The following is an 18,542-nucleotide window of genomic DNA, read 5'->3' on the forward strand; positions in this document are numbered from 1 at the left end:
CCTTTCCCATGGGATACTATCAGACTGAAAAATAAATAAATAAATAAAACTCAGAAAATGTGTCCCATTTTCATTAGGGGTTCTGAAGATATAAGATGCACTTGCCCTGGACACAGGAGTATCCTTTTTGAAGTCTCCACTCTTCATAGCACACAATAGCACACAGATACCTGCCTCTACAGAAAGTCCAGTTCTGCTATATAGTGAGTAATTCTGCCCTGCCAAATTCATGCATAAGAGAGAATGCACTTGTCCCTGTTTCCTCCAGTGAGCTGTGAACAGACGTCTGATACAGCCCTGTGAAAATGTCGTCTTGACCGCACATCAGATTGGCAAGCCTGTGCTGAAATGACTTCACGTTATACCCATGGGAAAGGACAGGGCAGGTTTCCACCTCAGCAGACTCTTAACCTTGTACCAGAGCTGCCTAGACCAAGTAGAGGGCGTGGGAGGGATTCTTCTTACTAAAATTAAATAAATCTTATGTGAAAAATGCCATTTTCAATGTCTTGAGCTGTCAATTGCAAGAGAAGGAGATATTGATTTCTACAGAAACTTTATTTAAGTGAATGACCTATTAAATGAAACTTATGTGACACCAGATGGCTCTTGCAATTTAATTCCTGAATGAAGTGACGTCTCCAAGGCTTTAGGATGTTCTTTATCTTGAATGATGAAAGGCATTTTCCTTACAGCCATTTGCACCTGTATTCCAGGACATTTGCAAACAAAGTCCTACAAAGAATCCAGAATGCTTATACCTCCATTAGCGAACTCCAGCCAATAAACAGACAGCCCAGCACATACCAATCCTTAGGAGCAAAGCTAAAAGGTGCAAAGAGACAGAGAACTGCCAGGCTCCAGCCTCCCAGACTAATGAAGGCACTAAGGAAAGCAGGAGGAACGCCAGGACATCAGCTGCCACATGCCTACCAGTCCTGGCCCTAGCAAATGCTTGTGGTCAGAGAAGTGCAGCTCCCAGAACTGAACAGTCAGGGTGACATTTCAGTCCTTGTCACAGAACTCTTCCTCTCAAAAGCATGCTTAAAGTTATGGAGCCTGCATACCACAACACAAGCATTCCCAAGAGATGCCTGCAGAAGTGTTGGGGCTGCCTGGCCTCACCAAGCTCTCTCCTCCCACCCTGGGGCCATGGCAAGGCATTCACCTAGGTGAGCCCTCCTTTAACAGCAAGACAGTTACACTCATGGCTTTTCTGTCTGCACCAAGGTTAATTCCCTAAGAATGGTCTGCCAGTAAGCGGCTCCTGAGGACATGCACCCAAATCCTTCCCTCACAGGCAAACTTGCCTTGGGGCCTGACCATCACCCTGTCCTTCCCCAGCACCCACTGCCAGCCACAGCTTGGGCACAGCATCTGCCACCAACAACCGGCCTTGGCAATCTGCAAGAGCCACCAGTCCTACAGAGCAGACATCAGCAGGATGCTGCCTGAAGAGGAAGAGGAACAGGCCTGGGATTTCCAAAAGCTGCAGATAAACCTCCTAGGCCAGCAATTCCTTCTACATGCAAACTGAACTCATTGTGGCGGCTTTAGATTTGCAGCTTCCCAAATGCCTTGCAGCCTCTGTGGAAGGTGGTCTCACAAAGGTGGCATGGGTCCAGGAAGCATCAAAACAGACTCTCTGCCACCAATATCTGCACCTTAGAAAAAGTAAATCTATCACTGGCAGTCCCCAGGAATGTCAGCTACTCCCAGGCAGCCCCTCCAGAGAAAATCTGCCACTGTGTGGTCCATGCCCCTTCTCAGAAGGTGGCAGCAGCTCTGGAACAGGCATCCACAGGAACAAAGAACCAGCCTCAGAAGGGTGAAGGAACTGATCACTATTAAACAGGTGATGCTACTCCTTGACTGTTCCTTGCAGTATCCCCCGAGACCATCAGTTCTTCAGGGCAGGAACCATGTCTCCCAGAATGCTTGGGCAGCATCCGCACTTGATCTCACTCATCCCCTTGCATGCACTGCAACAGAAACAACAAGCGGATAATGCACCAGTGTCACATCGTCAGGATGAAAGTGAGAAGCAATGAAAGTGAGAAGCACCCTGCCACTTAGGCAGGGAAGCACTTGGCAAGAGCTCATCAGTGCCAGCAGTGTGCTCTCTGCAGTGCTTTTCTGATGGTGTTGATGCTGTGCCAGCCTTCTGGAGGGATGCTCAGACTCTAAAACCTCCTGCATTTCCTCCTGTGCATTTCTTTCCACAAGTCTCTCAAGGCAAAGCTAAAGATGGGAAGAGGCATTTGCTTTTCAGTCGAGCCCACTCTGCACTTGCCATTGAAGTCCTTGTTATCTGGCTGTGCATATAGAGCTATCTGCCATGCTTCAGAGACCACTCACTTCTGTTTACAAAAGCTTTTCTGCAGTTTGTGTTTTTAAGAGAAGCCAATTTATTTTTATTCAAAATCTATAAGAAACAATTGAATAGTAAAACTGTCAGATTCTGTCTGTTCCATCAAAATGGCTTAGTTGTGTCTGAAATGCCAGCACCAAATAACAACCCAGCTCCTTTGCATGCCCACACTCCCAAATGCTTCTGCTGCTGCTGGGCATCATGCAATCTTAGCAAGCACTAAGCTCTGCAGCACAGCAGTAAGCTCTGCAGCACACCCCAGGAAGCACCACTTTTACAGAGAGATGAACCTAATGGTCCTTCTCACTCAGAAGCCCTTCCCAAAGACCCTTCATGGGCACTGACACAGTTATTTTGTAGTTTTAATCTCTCTCTTCCCCAAGACCAGGAGCTAAGTCTGTCCCAGTTTCAGGAAGCCTTCTTGCAGCTGCCTGCCATGCAGCACTCACAGGAGGACAAGGCAAAGCACCTTGCTTGTGTACAGGATCCTACTGTGATGCTCTGAACCATGTGTGGGATGGGCAAAGTCACACCTTGGTGTGCATGTGTTCATAGGACTGCTCCAGGAAGTTTTGGGGCTTAGCAAACACCTCAAGGCTAATGATGGAGACAGAAGCAATGGGCATCTTCTGGGGAAGATGCCAAGCCAATGATACTCTTCCCTTCTGGGAGACCTCAGCCCATGGCACTGGATGCTGAGCAGCCCTAGGGAAGTAAAGTTGCCATCAACAAGCCAACAACACACTTACAACTTCCTGATCTGAGCAAGAAGCCATCTGATCAGCTGCTCTTCCCAGTAGCTCACAGCAAACATCCCATCCCAGGGGCAGGAACAGCAAGCAGAGGCCTCTGTTTACTATGTCCCCCTTACAACATCAGTGCAGCATTATGGCTTCAAGAGCATGCAGCTGTTTCCTCATTTCTTTTCACAAGCCTACTGTTGTCCCACCTGTGTCCTATAAAGGAGCAGTACAGCCCGGCACCAAGTGCTTCCCCCTAGCAGGCAGACATCCAGACTTTCTATAAAACCACTTCTTACATTGCCCCTAATTCTAGTTCAGTCATGGCAGAGCAGCCCAAGGGATGTGAACGCAATTTTCTCACTGAGTTACACTGAATCCTTTGGGGAAGGAGCCAGAATTACATAGAACCCATACAAACAAAAGCAACATTACTATTCTGCATTTGAACTCTGTTATTATTTAGAGTTAACCTTTTCTACTTCTAAATCATAAACTAATTTTACATCCCACCGTCAGATATGGGCCATAAGCTACAGGAAACATGAGATGACTGTTTCATACTCTCATGAGTTAAAAGATAACAGGGCGCCCAGTGGTCATTGCTCCTCAGAACCAGACCTAGAGCAATAAATTCACTCAAGCACACTAACCTATAGTCCTTTTGTTAAAAAAGGACAAAACAATGTAGATGAAAAGAAACATGGATAATACTGCAACTCACCCAGCTTGGCACAGGGTGCTTCACTGGCAGTGGACATAAAAAGCACTCTCATTGCAGCAGAGATCCTTCCATGGTCATCTCCATCGGATTTAAATGCATCAGTTGGAATCTAGAACATAAGTACTTGTACAGTAAATACTACAAAAGTTGGAAGGCCACATTTAAAAAAGATCTGCTCTCTGCTAAGCTGTGAGAGTCAATACAGCCTATAAGCGGCACTGGAAGCTGAAAGGATTACTCTCTGCCAAAGCAATTTGTATTAGTTTTTATTCCAGGAATGGAAAATGGACTTGATGGACAGAGAGTTATACTAGCTCTGACCCTTTCCATGTTCGCTACCTGCAGGACCAAGTTATTGAGGGCTGGAAGCAGCTGCCACAGCCACAGCTCTCATGTCCAATCTCTCTGCTGAACAGCAAGCAGTGTGGCATTTCCTCCACTCTGAACAGCCAGACTGCTGCACGTATCCAGCCCCATAGTTGTACTCCTGTGGCTTCTTGTACCACAAGAGTTAAGGTAAGATCATTTCAACCTTACCTTGGAGGGAGGAACAGAAGTGGTAAGTATAGCCTCAATGGAACAACAAATTGGGCTAGTTTATATGTTGATGGTAGTTTGATTTTCCCAGGAACCACAGCCTCACCTGTTCTGCTGGCAGTGCACCTGCACAGACTGCATGGACATGGCTGTGCAGGATCCTTTTCAGCTAAGCTTTGATGGTATCAGTATCTAAACTGCTTTGAAGCATTACAAGGCTTTCTGGCTAGTGTGCTGGGCATGTGCTGTCTCACAGAAAGGAGCAACAAGTTTAATCATCCTGTCAGTTCAAAGCAGCAGCTCATGCCACAAACCAGTAATTTGCTACTAAAACCAATTCCTGCCAAAGGTATTGGTACACTGCTGGAGCCTCCCTGCATACAGCTGATGGACTGCCACACTGATCTCTCACAGCTCTCTACAGATAACTGAAAGAATACATCCTTAAAAAGAAGTTTCCCTCATCTAACGTTTGTTTTGTCCCAGCTGCCTTTCCAAATGCCAAACCCTCTTTAAAAAGAAAGCACACAAGGCAGAATTTAATTTATAAAACACTAATTTCCTTCTGAAATTTCAGCAAAGCTGGAGCTTGTCTTGAAAATTAAAACAAGCTGCATTTACTCTGTATACAATTAATTCCCTTCATGCCAAGTGTTACTTTGGGAAAGAGAAGCAGTCATAAACATATTCACCTGTCAAAAGAAAAAAAAAGAAAAAAAAAGAAAAAAAAAAAAAAAGCAGTTAAAGTAAATAATTCAAGAGATTTAAAAATAAATTCACACTTTCACAGAAACAGACTTCCAAGCTTCTTTTTATCTCTTCTCAGCAGCACCTTGTTGTAATTGAACAGTGATACAAATATAAAGGGAGAGAGAGCACAGAGCAGGTTCTGGGCCCGTCTAGCTTTAAAACCAAAGGAGTCTGTTTGCAGGGACAGAGTCCTATGAAATTCACACAGAGGCATCCTGGATTTGCAGGTACACCTAAAGAAATTAAACCTTTGATATTCTGGGAAACCGTTACTAGAGAAGTGCTGCTTATGTAAGTAGGAACAAGCCCCAACCACGGCCCAATGCTCCATGGTGCCTGGTGGTTCCCCTCATCCTGGCTGGGCTCTGGGACTTTCCCTGAAGTTTTCAGGCCTTTCCATATCTGGAGAGGTAAAAAACTGCATTGTATCTATTGGATACAGCGTGGATTCTTGCCAGCCATGAACCCCAGACCTTGTGTCCCATGCACTGTGCTGAGTGGAGGAGGGCTCTGACAGCATTTACAGACGCAAGAGCACCACTGCAGCTTAGTAGCTTGTTTACACTCTGCTCAGTATTCCAAGTTTGTCATTATGTCAAAACTATGTTCTCGCTGTGGAGGTAGCAGAGAGAAAAGGGCTGTCTGGTGGTCCCTGGCCTGTCAGCTCTTGGAAAGCAACCTGGGCTCCTGCTTTTCTCCAGAATAAAATTCAAATCCTGGGAGAAGATGATGCATGCAGTCAACACTGCCATTAGCAGCTGAGGGCTCTTGCCAAGTCTGTCAGGGTGATTTGCATGGCCAGTAGGCTGATCTCCCAAAAACAGGACCTGTGGTCACAAACCCTATTTCTTTCCTTGCCTATAGGAAGCAACCTTGATTCATTCATTCAACTTGTATTGATCCTCTTTTCTTTATTTTTATGAGAAATGAATGGTGAGGAGCTTTTTCTCTGTTTAAACTTCAGGGGATATTGTTCAAGGACTTGTTGTGATGTTTCTCTGTCTGACAGCTTTATTGGGTAATAGCCACTGATGGTATATGTGTGCACAGACAGTCAGACCTTTTATACTATGTGTGTTCCCATAAAAATGATTGGTTTTAAGGTGTTATTCTAGCATTGTTGTGATTGTACCATGAGACCAAACAGTCAAAAAGGCAGATGTGAACTGAAGGCTGATTAGTAGATGTGCATTGATTCTCCCTCTTCTCCATACCCCGACAGGGAGAAGCCACACCACTATCTGCCTGCTAAAGACAGATAGCAGGGAAGGCAAAAGCATGGCTTGTTGGAATTCAGTTAGTAAATAATAATCAGATATCCCAGCTCCCAGGGAATGGCTGCACCCTATATTTCCCTGCCCTCCTGAACCAAGCTGGAGAAATTTGTTTAGGCCTAAAGAACCAAATGCATCTCTGTCACCCTAGGCACATTCTGCCTGTGACAGCGTCCCTGGCACCCAGCACCTGGGCAGACAGCACTGGACTTTCAGAGAAGCAGTGTTCTTTAGCAGGGAGACAACCAGAGCTCACTGCCCTCCAGGGCCTCTGGAAGCCCACTCTTGTAGCACTGGAAATGTTGTTAGAGTAGCCTCTGCACTGCTGCAATAATAGCAGCTATTTATGCAGACAGCCAGTTCTGCCCCCTTAAAAGCCGTACTGAAGACATAATTGATGCCACTAGCATCCTTGTTACTCTATTTCCAAAACAGAATGTGTGCTTTGTTAGTTTCTTAGCCAGTGCCATTACCTACCAATAGTTAATTATTACACATTCATTGTAACTGAGATTTCAGATGATTTATAGTTTTGATTGCTTATTTTTTCATCAGTGGTTCCAAAACCCCATCCAGCCAGAAGTGAAAAAGTTTAAATGTTATCTCAGGGATGGCTGGCTCACATTGACACCGGTAAGCGAAGGTAATAAGGAAGAGTCATTGATTATTTCAAAAGAGAAGAACAGATGTTCCACATATTAAGGAGCTATTACACTAAGTGTCATCCCAGTGACTTGCGGGAGTGGCACACTCATTTGTCTAAGATTAGCTGTTACAACAAGGTCATTTATGCTTTACTGTAATTAGTCATGCCAGTATTGATAAAGAAAGAAAAAATAGAACCCTGGAAATGAAGCATCATTATCTCATCACAAGACCATCTCCTTGAGTTCAAGCTTCCTCAAAAATCCCAATAGAGTCCAGTTCATGCATGACACAAGGTTTTGCTCCTTCCTTTCCAGTGCTGCAGAGGAAAAAGGAGTATGAAATGTTGAACCCAGTACCCCAATAAGAAATCAGAAAAAAATTTAGAACGCCACTCTCCTGGGAAGCAGCAAAACAGCTAGAGAGCCCAAGAGATCCTTGTCCAAAACAATATCCAGGAGAAACAGCCTCATGCACTTAGTGACCAAAAATATACTGACTCTAGTTACTCCTACTGCAACTTGCCAACTTCTCTTTGGACTGCACCAGGCAGGACTTTGGTCCAGTGACCAAAACCTAAACCCTCCTCAGACCCAGCAGTGGTTTTCTGGGCTTGATCTGATGTAGCTGTCATGATAAAGGGCATAGTGTTCCTGAGAGTTACTGAAAGAACACAGCTTTTTTTCTATGTACGTATTATTAAGATTGAACCAGAAGCCTGGTGGTGCCAGCAGTTGTAAGCATTTCTATTTGCTTACTTTCCAGAGGCATTTTTTTTTGTGGATGTCAACTGGTCATCACATGAAATACTGATGCACACAGTCTTGACATCTACAAACTGTGAAACAAAGCAGCTTCAGAGCACTGCCTCCACTGCAGCATGTTGTTGAAACCTCACTAGCTGTTTTTGCAGCTTTTCAGCATCTTGAACAGCAGAGAGCAAGGAGGCCTCCATGTATCCTGCCCCAATGTGCAAGGAGACAGTGGCCTCTGGTCTGTCATCCTGGCAAAGGTTTCTGTCCTACAAACAAGGAAGATGAAACCCCAGGACCTTCTGGCAACCATGGGAAGAGTCCACCTTGTAATCTGGCATGGCAAGGGACAGGCTCGTATCTAACCTGGTGTGAAACAATGCCAGCACCACAGACAGTAACCAGGTGAACCAGCTGCTAGAGCCAAACACGTGAAAGGGATGCAGGAGCAAATATGCCCACCGTCTCCAGGCCCTCCTGCCACCAGTACATGCTGCTCTTGGCTGCTGGGCCCAGGCCTGCCAGCTGCCTCAGCCCACCCAACTCCGCTCAGTAGCCAGGTGAGCCTGCCGGGCTCCACGCTGCAGCCAGCCATGGCCCTCTCCTGGCCTGAGTAAAGCAGCCGTGAGAGGCACCTGCAGCAGCTCCCGACCCTGCACCTCCTCTGAGCCCTGACCTCAGCACGCTCCACCGCAGGTCGCCCCCAGCCCATGCCTTGCATCAGTGGGCAAACACGTTGAGCACACATCCACACCTTCTCAAATGGTGCAAAGTAAGTGAAAGAAGAAATGAGACTTAAGAATATTCAAATGGCTTGTGAAATTTGCAGGAAAGATAGTTTAGAAGTTTGCATCATATTCAAATAGTCTAACAATAAGTTTTTCAACAGCTGTTTCAAGAAACCCAGCTCTGAATCCACCCTCTCTTCTCTACAATGCATGTCAAATCTGCATCAAACCACTTGCCACCTGTTTCCACTTTGCAGGCAACCAATCATTGTTTATCAAAGTAACAAAGCTGCTTTCAGTTTGAAAGCAACAAATCAAAGTTTAATTATTTTGTCCTTCAGAGCTTTATGCTATCTTTTATGAAGGCTTTTTCAGATATGAAGAACTATCATTGGCTGCCTTAAAAAAGGGAATAATTGACTGACAGCTGAAAAAACACTTCTAAGGACAATAGTATTTGTCAGTCTGGTATTTTTCACTCTGAAGACAAAACACATTTTTATCAACACCCTGAAATTATTTTGTCAACAAAATTCACTTTGTTGCATTACCTTCATCTGTCAAACTGACAGGACATTCTCCAGAGCATTAAAAAAAAAAAAAAAAACAAAAACAAAAAACATTTTGCTAGCACAATTAATTTCTGCAAAATTAAATTTTGCCTTTTAATCATATGTATGGGAAGATGTTGCAATACATGCACAGGAACGTGTGAACAGCAATGCCATTAGCTCACTCACAGCTAGGAAGAGATCAGACATGCAAAATCTATGCCAGAGGAACACTACATCAGCCTGATACAAGTTGAAGAGATGCAACAGCTGATCAGTTAAATATAGACAAGATCCCCACTTCAGTATATCACGTTTCTACAAATTATTTGATCATACTTAAAACATTTCAAATAACTTTATATAGCATTTTCCACAGCAATTAGAGAAAAGTGTGCGTGAATACACAAAATGAAGCATTATCTCCCTAACCAAATTAGGATACATTATGTATTCACTGGGTGGTTCTATCACCTAATGGCATGGATGAAGTGGAAAGATGTACAAGTACCCCACACAACAACAACACATTGTACTACTGGAGAATGATTTTTTACACACTCAGTACATTAATACAAGTAGCAAACAAGTGCTTTGGTTCTATGCCGTTTGTGGGATTTTTAAAAGGACTTTTCTGAACAGACCTTTATCAAATGCCTACTTGTGATTTGGACACCAAACTCTCAATTACTTTGTACATTTCCTCTCAGACTCTTTTGACCATGCTTCTACCTGAATTTAAATCTGCAGCAGACACATAAATGGACAATTTTCATAGAATCTTTGAATCATTCAGGTTGGATATGTAAATGGACTATTTTCCTTATGCACACTTTGTTTTTTGGTAAAATAATCCACGAAGAGGTCAAGTAACTTTCTTAATGTCATGCATTTGACCAATACCAGGTAAAGGAGCAAAACCTAAACTTTCTGCCTCCAGTTCTGTCCCCCTACACAATAATACGCATGAATGTTACTCATGCATTGCCAGAATTACATGAGTGTGCCTAGATGAATAATGGATAAATTGAGATGTTCTCAGACAAGATTATATGTGCACTTGTAGGGACAGAAAGTATCTCACACACAAACACACACACCCTCTTCATGAATCACAAAAGTTGCATTTTGAAACTCAGAAGGTTAAAGAAAAAGGCATTGCTGAAACTTTAGAAATGAATTTACAGGCAACTGAAATACATTTCCCAAGAGCTGTATGACTGGGACACTTTGTGAAATCAGTAGATAACTAGAGAAACTAGTGTTCAAACTAAAGTGTGGATCTTCCCAGACTTCTGGTCTTCTGTTCAGAAGCACAAACACACAGATGCTCACAAATACTCAATACAAGAGTTGACCAACACAGTTAGACATGCAAATTTATGCTGTATGCTGAGAAATGCTGATAATTGTTATTCTAGGAAACAAAACATTCCATCAAAGTGTCTCCTTAAGCTTGTTTCTACATCTTTTACCAGTTCCTATCATAAACCTCAGACTCAAAAGTCAAACTTGGAGAACAAGTTCTGCCTCACACCTTGGTTTCTTTTCTCTAGTATTCTGCAATGCACTTTCTGATTTCCTGGGAGCTGATTCAGGGTGAAGCAAGGAAAAGCTACACAGTAAAGAAAAGCCGGAACACCTACACAGGTTTCATCATGAACACAAATTCCTTCCAGATGTAGCAGTGTCTGTGCAGCGTCTTCTTTATGACGTGTCTTCATGGTTAATGGCTGAGCTGCAAAACTTGAATTTTGACCTAGCAGGTGATGCAGCTGGTTATCTCTTACTTTGGCACTGCCTTCGGAATGCCTTGAGAGACCACATCTTCAATAGCCATTCACTGTCATGGAATTAAAATCTGGTACACCCCCTTCCCTGCCTTGTCTTTTCTGGGGCTTGGTAACAGCCACTCAGCCCCTCTCCCAATGCTCAGTTTCTTCCCAGCTCCAGAAAGTGTTGAGGTTTTCATAGTCACAGCCACAAGACTTAAATACGCTTACTCTCCCTGAACCCCTTTTTGACACTGAATCATTTATTCATTAATCTGTTTTTCATATTTCTAAATAGAAACAGACAGTACTGGTGCGAATGATCAATCGTGCATTCTCTCATTCCTCCCTGTTTCCATCATTTTAGAATCTACCCTGCTTTTAATCTTGGGTCTTTTTATTAGAATTTGGTTTTGTGAAGAATTTGACACTTCATTATGGCAGTTCTATGCTAACAGAGTTATTAGTTCCTATCTGCATTGGTCACTTATAGATGACATTGCACATTCAAGTCCCTCTTGCATCTACCTGAAATACACTCCAAGAGTAAAAAGACTGGCCTTTGGGATCTGTGCCCCACTTTACTGCCAGTAAAGACACTTCCAGGGTGCATCAGGGCTAAGTCCATATGCCTTGCCTTCTGCTGCCAGAAGCGTTCTGCTAGCGCTTTTCTCTCTCCTTTACACTGGCCTTGCACATTTGATGCTAGCTGCAGCCAGCACAGCAGCCCAGCTCAGACAGCACAGTCCAAAGCAGCAGAGGTGGTATAGCCTACAGTAGCACCGTAGCCTAAATCTCTAGAAAGGGCTCATTGCAGAGCTATCAAGACCAAGACACACTAGGTCAGACCCAGCCCAGACCCCTTCCAGCTCCGCATTCACATACTTGCCAGATAACCTTCAAGAACCCATGTGCTAAATGCAGTGAGAGAGACCCCCATTTCCTGCAGTACCAACCAGGTGACTCTGGCATGTGGATTCCCAAAGCAAGACATTGCAGAGGCAAGCTGAAACACACCATCTGGTGGAGTCCCATCTCTGCAAGTCACCTTGCTAGATGACATCTTCCCTAACAGGAAGCCCAGCATTGTCATCTTTCCATCACATGATAGTCTGGCCTGTTTGGTCCTGTTTTCTGTCTACGACAACCCCTCTGTTGGATCTCTGCTGTGATCCAACATGCTAGATTTTCCTAGGCACTGGCTCTTCTCAGGCTGTGGTCTGATGTGCCAGCTGCACCCATCACTGGACTCACACAATCTCACATGAGTGATCAAGTGAGCTGACAGGTGTGCAACACTGCGAGGCTTCATACAGAAGGCAGCTAACTGAAGAACTGTGACCAGAGCTTCCATCTGGCTGTAATGTTCCAGAAAGAAAAGGACAAATTAAAGACAATCAGGTTTATATAATTATTTGGGGCCCAAAGCTGAACACAGTACTCGAGGCACAGCCTCACCAGAGCAGAGTACAGGGGGACGATCACCTCCCTGCTCCTGCTGGCTGCATTATTCCTGATACAAGCCAGGATGCCGTTGGCCTTTTTGGCCATCTGGGCACACTGTTGGCTCATGCTCAGGAGAGCATTGATCAACACCCCCAGATCCTTTTCCTCTGCACAGCTTTTTAGCTACTCTTCCCCGAGCCTGTAGCGTTGCATAGGGTTGTTGTGACCAAAGTGCAGGACCCAGCACTTAGCCATGCTGAACCTCATTGCATTGGCCTCTGCCCATCAATCCATCCTGTCCAGGTCCCTCTGCAGGGCCTTCCTACCCTCCAGCAGATGGACACTTCTCCTCAACTTGGTGTCATCTGCAAACTTACTGAGGGTGCACTCAATTCCCTCATCCAAATCAATAAAGATATTGAAGATGAAGGACCCCAACACCAACCCCTGGGTAACACCACTGGTGACTGGTCACCAGCTGGATTTCACTCCATTCACCACCACTCTCTTGGACTGGCCATCCAGCCAGTTTTTAACCCAGCAAAGTGTGTACCTGTGCAAGCCACGGGCTGAGAGCTTCTTATGGAGAATACTGTGGGAGACTGTGTCAAAGGCTTTGCTGAAGTCTAGATAGAGTATGTCAACAGTCTTTTACACCAGGTGGGTCACCTGGTCATAGAAGGAGATGAGGTTGGTCAGGCAGGACTTGCCTTTCATGAACCAATGTTGTCTGGGACTGGCCCAGGTTGTCCCACACATACTGTGATAAAGGCATATTACAGGATGTAGGGAGTATGAGAGAAAGCTGCAGTTGTCCTGAAAGAAGCAGTGCCAGAAAGAGGTCCTACAGTACCTGGCAGAGCTCAGGATGTTGCTGTCTGCTACCAGCAATGGATACAGGACAGAGACAGCTACTTGAGGTAGCCTTTATAGGAGAGGCATCTTTTCCTGTCAAGCAGCCTAACTCTTGCACAGATCCTCAGCACAATAAATCCCAGTATTATCTCTTGCAATTGTAGATAGATCAGTTTTTCCCCTTAACTTTGTGATTTCTCTTGTTGCAAATTTCAGAAAGAAAACCGTGTCTCCTGCTTTTACGGTAACAGGAAAATCTGAAAAAGGCATTAACAGCTCCTTTAATCATTATTATAGAAGATGTCATTCTCTCTTCCTGCAATGAATGAACACATTGGTAGTTGGCCTCCAAACCCTCCCTAGCTGAATTACAATTACTCTGTACTAGTTTTCAAACCAGACTGAACAAAGGCTGCATTTCCTTTCACTGTTGCTATAGTAAAAGCCTAATGGTCAAGGCTGCTCCCTTGAAGCAGGAATTTGCTCTGTATAAAAGGTTGTAAACCAGCCCAGGTTCAGACCAACTAAAGAGGAAGCAGCAAAACACGAGACAGACAGTTCTGCCCTGTACCCCACACTCTGTCCTGAGGGTAACCCAAGAGGTCTTTCAGGTCTTTCCCACCTTTTACTCTGGTGGCTTTGGAAAGAGAAGGTTTTACCCTGGAGTTGCAAAAATAATGACAGAACATTATAACTTTTGTTTACCCAGTTCCTGCCTGTGTTTTCAGGAGATACAAGAGATCACAGACTGCACCATTGCCTATGCAGTGTAGTGAGCTCTGTACTGTACCATGCAAAGATGAAAGCAGCGAACCAGGGATGGCACACAGAGCTCTGCACCTCTTGGTGACCTGTGCGTGTGAGGCAGAGAGAGAGAAGGCAGCAGTGCCCACCTTCCTGTCAGAAAAGGGCCTACACCTTCCTGCAGCATGACACCAACAGAGCAACATAGCCCAAGCCACCCACTCCTTCACTCCTCCTGGCTCCTCCATGATCCACCATGGAGGAGAACATGTCACCCACATGGCAAGCAAAGGGGCAGAGAGGTGGATCACACAGGATTAGAGCCTTCAGCTGTTACACACACCTCTGGCAGCAGCTCCCTTGTCAACCAACCCCAGCAAGAATTTATTAATGAAACTTGCCTGATTGTTGATTCATTTGATTGTTAAAGCTTGTGGAACTCGTACTGTTATTATTCATTGTTATTAATGTTCACAGCCCAGGTTCTCTCTTTCCAATATGCTCCACAGAGGAAATCGAAGGCTGAAGCCAATCGTTAGAGTAAATGAATGATGAAGCAGCTCAGGGATAGGAGTACTCCTGCTGCTCTGGGACTGTTGCATGTTACTAGGAGTCGGTTAATCTTCGGACACAAGGACTGCAGACTGAAAGGTTGTTTCAGGTCCAGTCTCTGCTCTGTGCACAGCTTCTTCAGTCAACTGGTCAGTGAGAGTCACCCTGACAAAGCTGTCTCTGCGTCGGACCAGTTACCCAGGACAGGCTTTGTTCTATGTGTAGAAACAAGTCTGAGTTCAGCAGGAGCACGGCCACTGCTAGGTGTGTTAGACACAAACGCTGAGACAGACACTACAGCCTATTTGTCACAACCTTGCAGAAAGCACACCTCCATATGACTGCACATACTGGAAAAAGCAGAGCTGGCTGTCCTCAGAAAGTTTCTCCTTTGCACTCCTCTGCAAGTGCATAGGACAACACCGGAACAGTGCAGTAGGTGGTAGACAGAAGCTCAGGAGTGCAATACTTGCATATACTGTGTAGAAGAGGAATAGCACACTGCTTGTTTCAGTATTTTTTCTCTCTTCTGCTTCTGCATGCCTTCTCCACCTTTCCACAGCCTCTTTGCTACATGATGATTTCCAGTTCTTGCACCACATATGAATTCCCCAGGCCAGAATGGTAGAGGCCCTACCTGTCTGGTAGTCAGAATACCTCCAAATTCTCAACAGAGTTCTTATGCCAGCTTTCCAGAACAATGTATTGGTTCATGTTATACCTTTGGTGTCTACAGAGCTGTCACATACCATATTCAGCCCATTATTCATCTCAAATAGAGAATTCTGCAGAGCAAGAGGAAATAAAAGAGAGCTTAATACAACTGTACTAAAATGGAATTTGCCAAAGACTCTTAGAAAAATGGATTTAATTAGGGCTGCTAATGGGGAACAGTTTGTTCCTGTGATTTAAGGCAGAAGTTAGATAGTGTCTATAATTTCAACATTTTAAATTATATATGTCAAGTTATTTCTCTTTTCTACCTTAATTATAAAAATCCATCTTTATGAATCACTGTTTTGAGGCAAATAAAGCAAAGGCAGAAAAAAATTATTATATTTTATTTAATAAAACTTGTAAGAACTCACAAAAGAAGCAAAAGATTGTGGATGAAACAGACAGCAAAAAAAAAATATGTTGCTGGACAGACTTCTGTACAGTACTTATAGACAGCACAAAAAGGTTAATTTTTTATTTGGGAACAGATGTATAAAGGAACAAGGTGTGTTCTGTTATAAAAACATGAAACTGTATTTTTTTTGCAATAATGTGAATGTCCTTCATTTCATTTTGCAGTCAATCAGAATACTATAGTTGCAGGCACTAATTGGCCTAAAATGTTCCCTCTAGAAATCCTGTATTCTAGAATTCTCTGCTACCCCTTCTTAATTGATTACTGTCAAAATCTCTGAATTGCCTGCAAATTCCAGATAAAAGGGCCAAAAGATCTTGTTAGAACCACTCCTCCTGTGCCTTTGCTGTAGCCTTGGTTTTATTTAAAAGTAATGAATGTTGCTTTTGTGAAATTCCTCCTGTTAGTTGGCTATGACCAGATGACCTAAGTAAATGAGTCCTAGAATTGTAAAGCACTGATTAATTTAATAACAAATAGCACAGGCAACTGACTAGCAAGCTAGACCTAACTTCTGTCACTGCTGCAGCTTCTGTACCCACTGCAATGTATTTTAATGCTGCATCTCAGATCAGAACAGAATCAATGAGTGAAGTTCAAATGTGGCACATTTCCTATTTCCCTGACAGCTTATTTCATGGATCACAGGGACCAAAGTACAGCTGCTTACTCAACAGAGGAAAGAATGAATCAATTTTCATTCTTTAATACACTATGTGACCTATTCTCTGATGCTCTATCCTTTACAATGGCTCTAGTCTCTTCAAGGCCTTCAATTTTGTCAGATAGAGAAAATTTAAAATAATGACAAAATGCCCTGCCCTAGGTCTGCTTCCAACTAACTGCTCTGCTTGTAATAAGTCCAAATGAAAGATACTGTGTCACTCAGGTTGAATTAAACAGACGAACTATAATCCTATATCATTAAGAACGAACCTATCTCCTGGAAGATTTCCATGCTTTTGCTCCAAGTTACCCATGAAAGGTGCCGGACTCCATGAAGATTTTGATCCTCATCTGCTCCAGTAATTTCCCCTACTTCAAAACATGAAGGAACAATATGACAAAATGGCAGCCACTGCAGCAGCATCTGGCTGGAAGAGCAGACACCTTGCTGGGGAAATCCTGTGCCCACCTGTTGCCTTCTTAATTGAAGAGAGAGCTCCGGCCTTATGCTGTCTCCCAGGAGGGCAGTGAACAAGCAGGAAGGCAAGACACAGAAAGGCAGAGAATTCTCCCCAGCCTCAGTCCCTACACCGAACTAGGACATGAAGTTCTGTTGCTGTGCTCACCTCCATCAGACTTTCTCAAGATGGCAGATAAGGTCGACATTTCTATTTAGGCAGTGCTAATTTGGGCAGAATTAATATAGTGAGAAGCATCATTTTGCAATTTCAGTGTGAAGATTATTTTTTTCATTTAGAAATATCCCTTGGTATTGTGGCTTTAATTACCCTCTGTGTGCCTTGTGTTTGTATTGCCTTATTATTTATTCCGAGTTCACAGGTGATATTCACACTGTTCTTGTCATTGATAACTTTGTTTCAGCCTGAGCATTCCCATGGTTGTAATCTTTTGCAGAGGGAAGGTCAGGTTCTGTGAAGGAGAAAGAAGCATGGTGGTGAGCATGACAGACAGCCACCCTGGGCACCACAGCCAGTAGGTGTTGGCTCCCCTGAGCCTGGGCAGGGGGTTCCCTGCACCCCTGCTGAGGGCAGCATGCGTGCACCTTGCATCAAGATGCACAGGCAGACTACTGCACTGTGTGAACTGGACAGACTGCCAGGGAAGCACTCAGAGACCTCCACTGGCAATCAGGATTTCTGGCTTTCTTTCTCAAGCTTTCCTGCAGGCCCTCCTTCTGCCTCCTTGAATGTTATGGTTGGGACAAAGGTGAGATCCTATAAGGCTTACCTGGGCTTAACCCATGATGGTAATAAATCAGGCCTTATCAGAATATTATGTAGATGAAACTGACAACTCATGGCTGCCTTTATTTGCCTTTTTTTTTTTTTTTTTTTTCCTATTTATCAGGTAGTTCAATTTTAGGGCTTTCAAAGCATATGGATTTAACAAATATCAGTACTTCAGGGCACATGGGCAGACAAATTACTTTCTCCAGTTCAGAAGATGAATCTGAAGAGGCTGGGTCACTAAACTGTTGCAACAAATGTTCCATTCCAGACCTGTGTTTAAACAGGCTGGCAGCTGTTGTGGAGGTTGCTGGTTTGATTTGTTTGCTGCTGAGAGATTCATTTTCCTTTTTTATTTTTCTGCCTTTCATGAAGGAAGTCCAGAGACACATCGCAGCTTAGAACACCCCATTAGCAACAGCTGTTCCACTTGCTGCTTTGGTCTAAAAGTAAACAGGACACTCAGTCTGTGGGAGCAGGTGGCTGAGCTGTGAGCACTACAGTATTTGCCATCCCTCCTCCTGAGGCAGCATTTTAGATGACAAAAAGAAATTTGGAAGAGCTGAGAATAGCAAGTGCTCTGATTTTGACATACAACCCTTCTCCTTCCCCTCTCCCCAGATTATCCATCTCTAATACAAAGATCTGTTCTTGTTGTTTGACAATGGAGCAGTTCTGAATGTTAATCAATTCTCCTTTCAACCATTAAGCTGCCCTTGAACCCAGAAGTCCTCTAGAATGAGAACAGACCTGAGGGTGCTATCCAGCTTGCATTCCCTGAGCCCCCCTAGAAGACAATTCTACAGCAGCACTGTGTGCATCCCAGTTTGCCCTTTGCACATGTGTATTGAATTGAAGTGCATTTACATGAGAATATTACTGCTGAAGCACTCCCCAGTTGTGGAGACACAACAGAGCCTCATAGCTGGTATCGAATGGGTTACACCCTTCTCACCACAGACGTCTTCCCTTCACCCCAGCCTGTAGACTTGAGGCTATCTTCACATCTTCCATAAAAGATTGACTTTTCCTTCACAGCTTTACCACGCTTGTCCT

General features: G+C 44.1%; 1 long non-coding RNA gene across 1 annotated transcript; it reads right to left on the minus strand.

Annotated features, from left to right (window-relative positions):
- Positions 1 to 67: 67 nt before the first annotated feature.
- LOC106016794 (uncharacterized) lies at positions 68 to 4,893 on the minus strand. Its single transcript, XR_001189756.3, has 3 exons — positions 4,479 to 4,893; positions 3,836 to 3,944; positions 68 to 1,982 (listed from the first exon to the last, which is right to left on the minus strand). It is a non-coding gene; the product is annotated as an uncharacterized lncRNA (long non-coding RNA).
- Between the last annotated feature and the right edge of the window lie 13,649 nt (positions 4,894 to 18,542).

This window comes from Anas platyrhynchos, chromosome 15 (assembly GCF_047663525.1).
Source record: "Anas platyrhynchos isolate ZD024472 breed Pekin duck chromosome 15, IASCAAS_PekinDuck_T2T, whole genome shotgun sequence".
NCBI classification, from domain to species: Eukaryota; Metazoa; Chordata; class Aves; order Anseriformes; family Anatidae; genus Anas; species Anas platyrhynchos.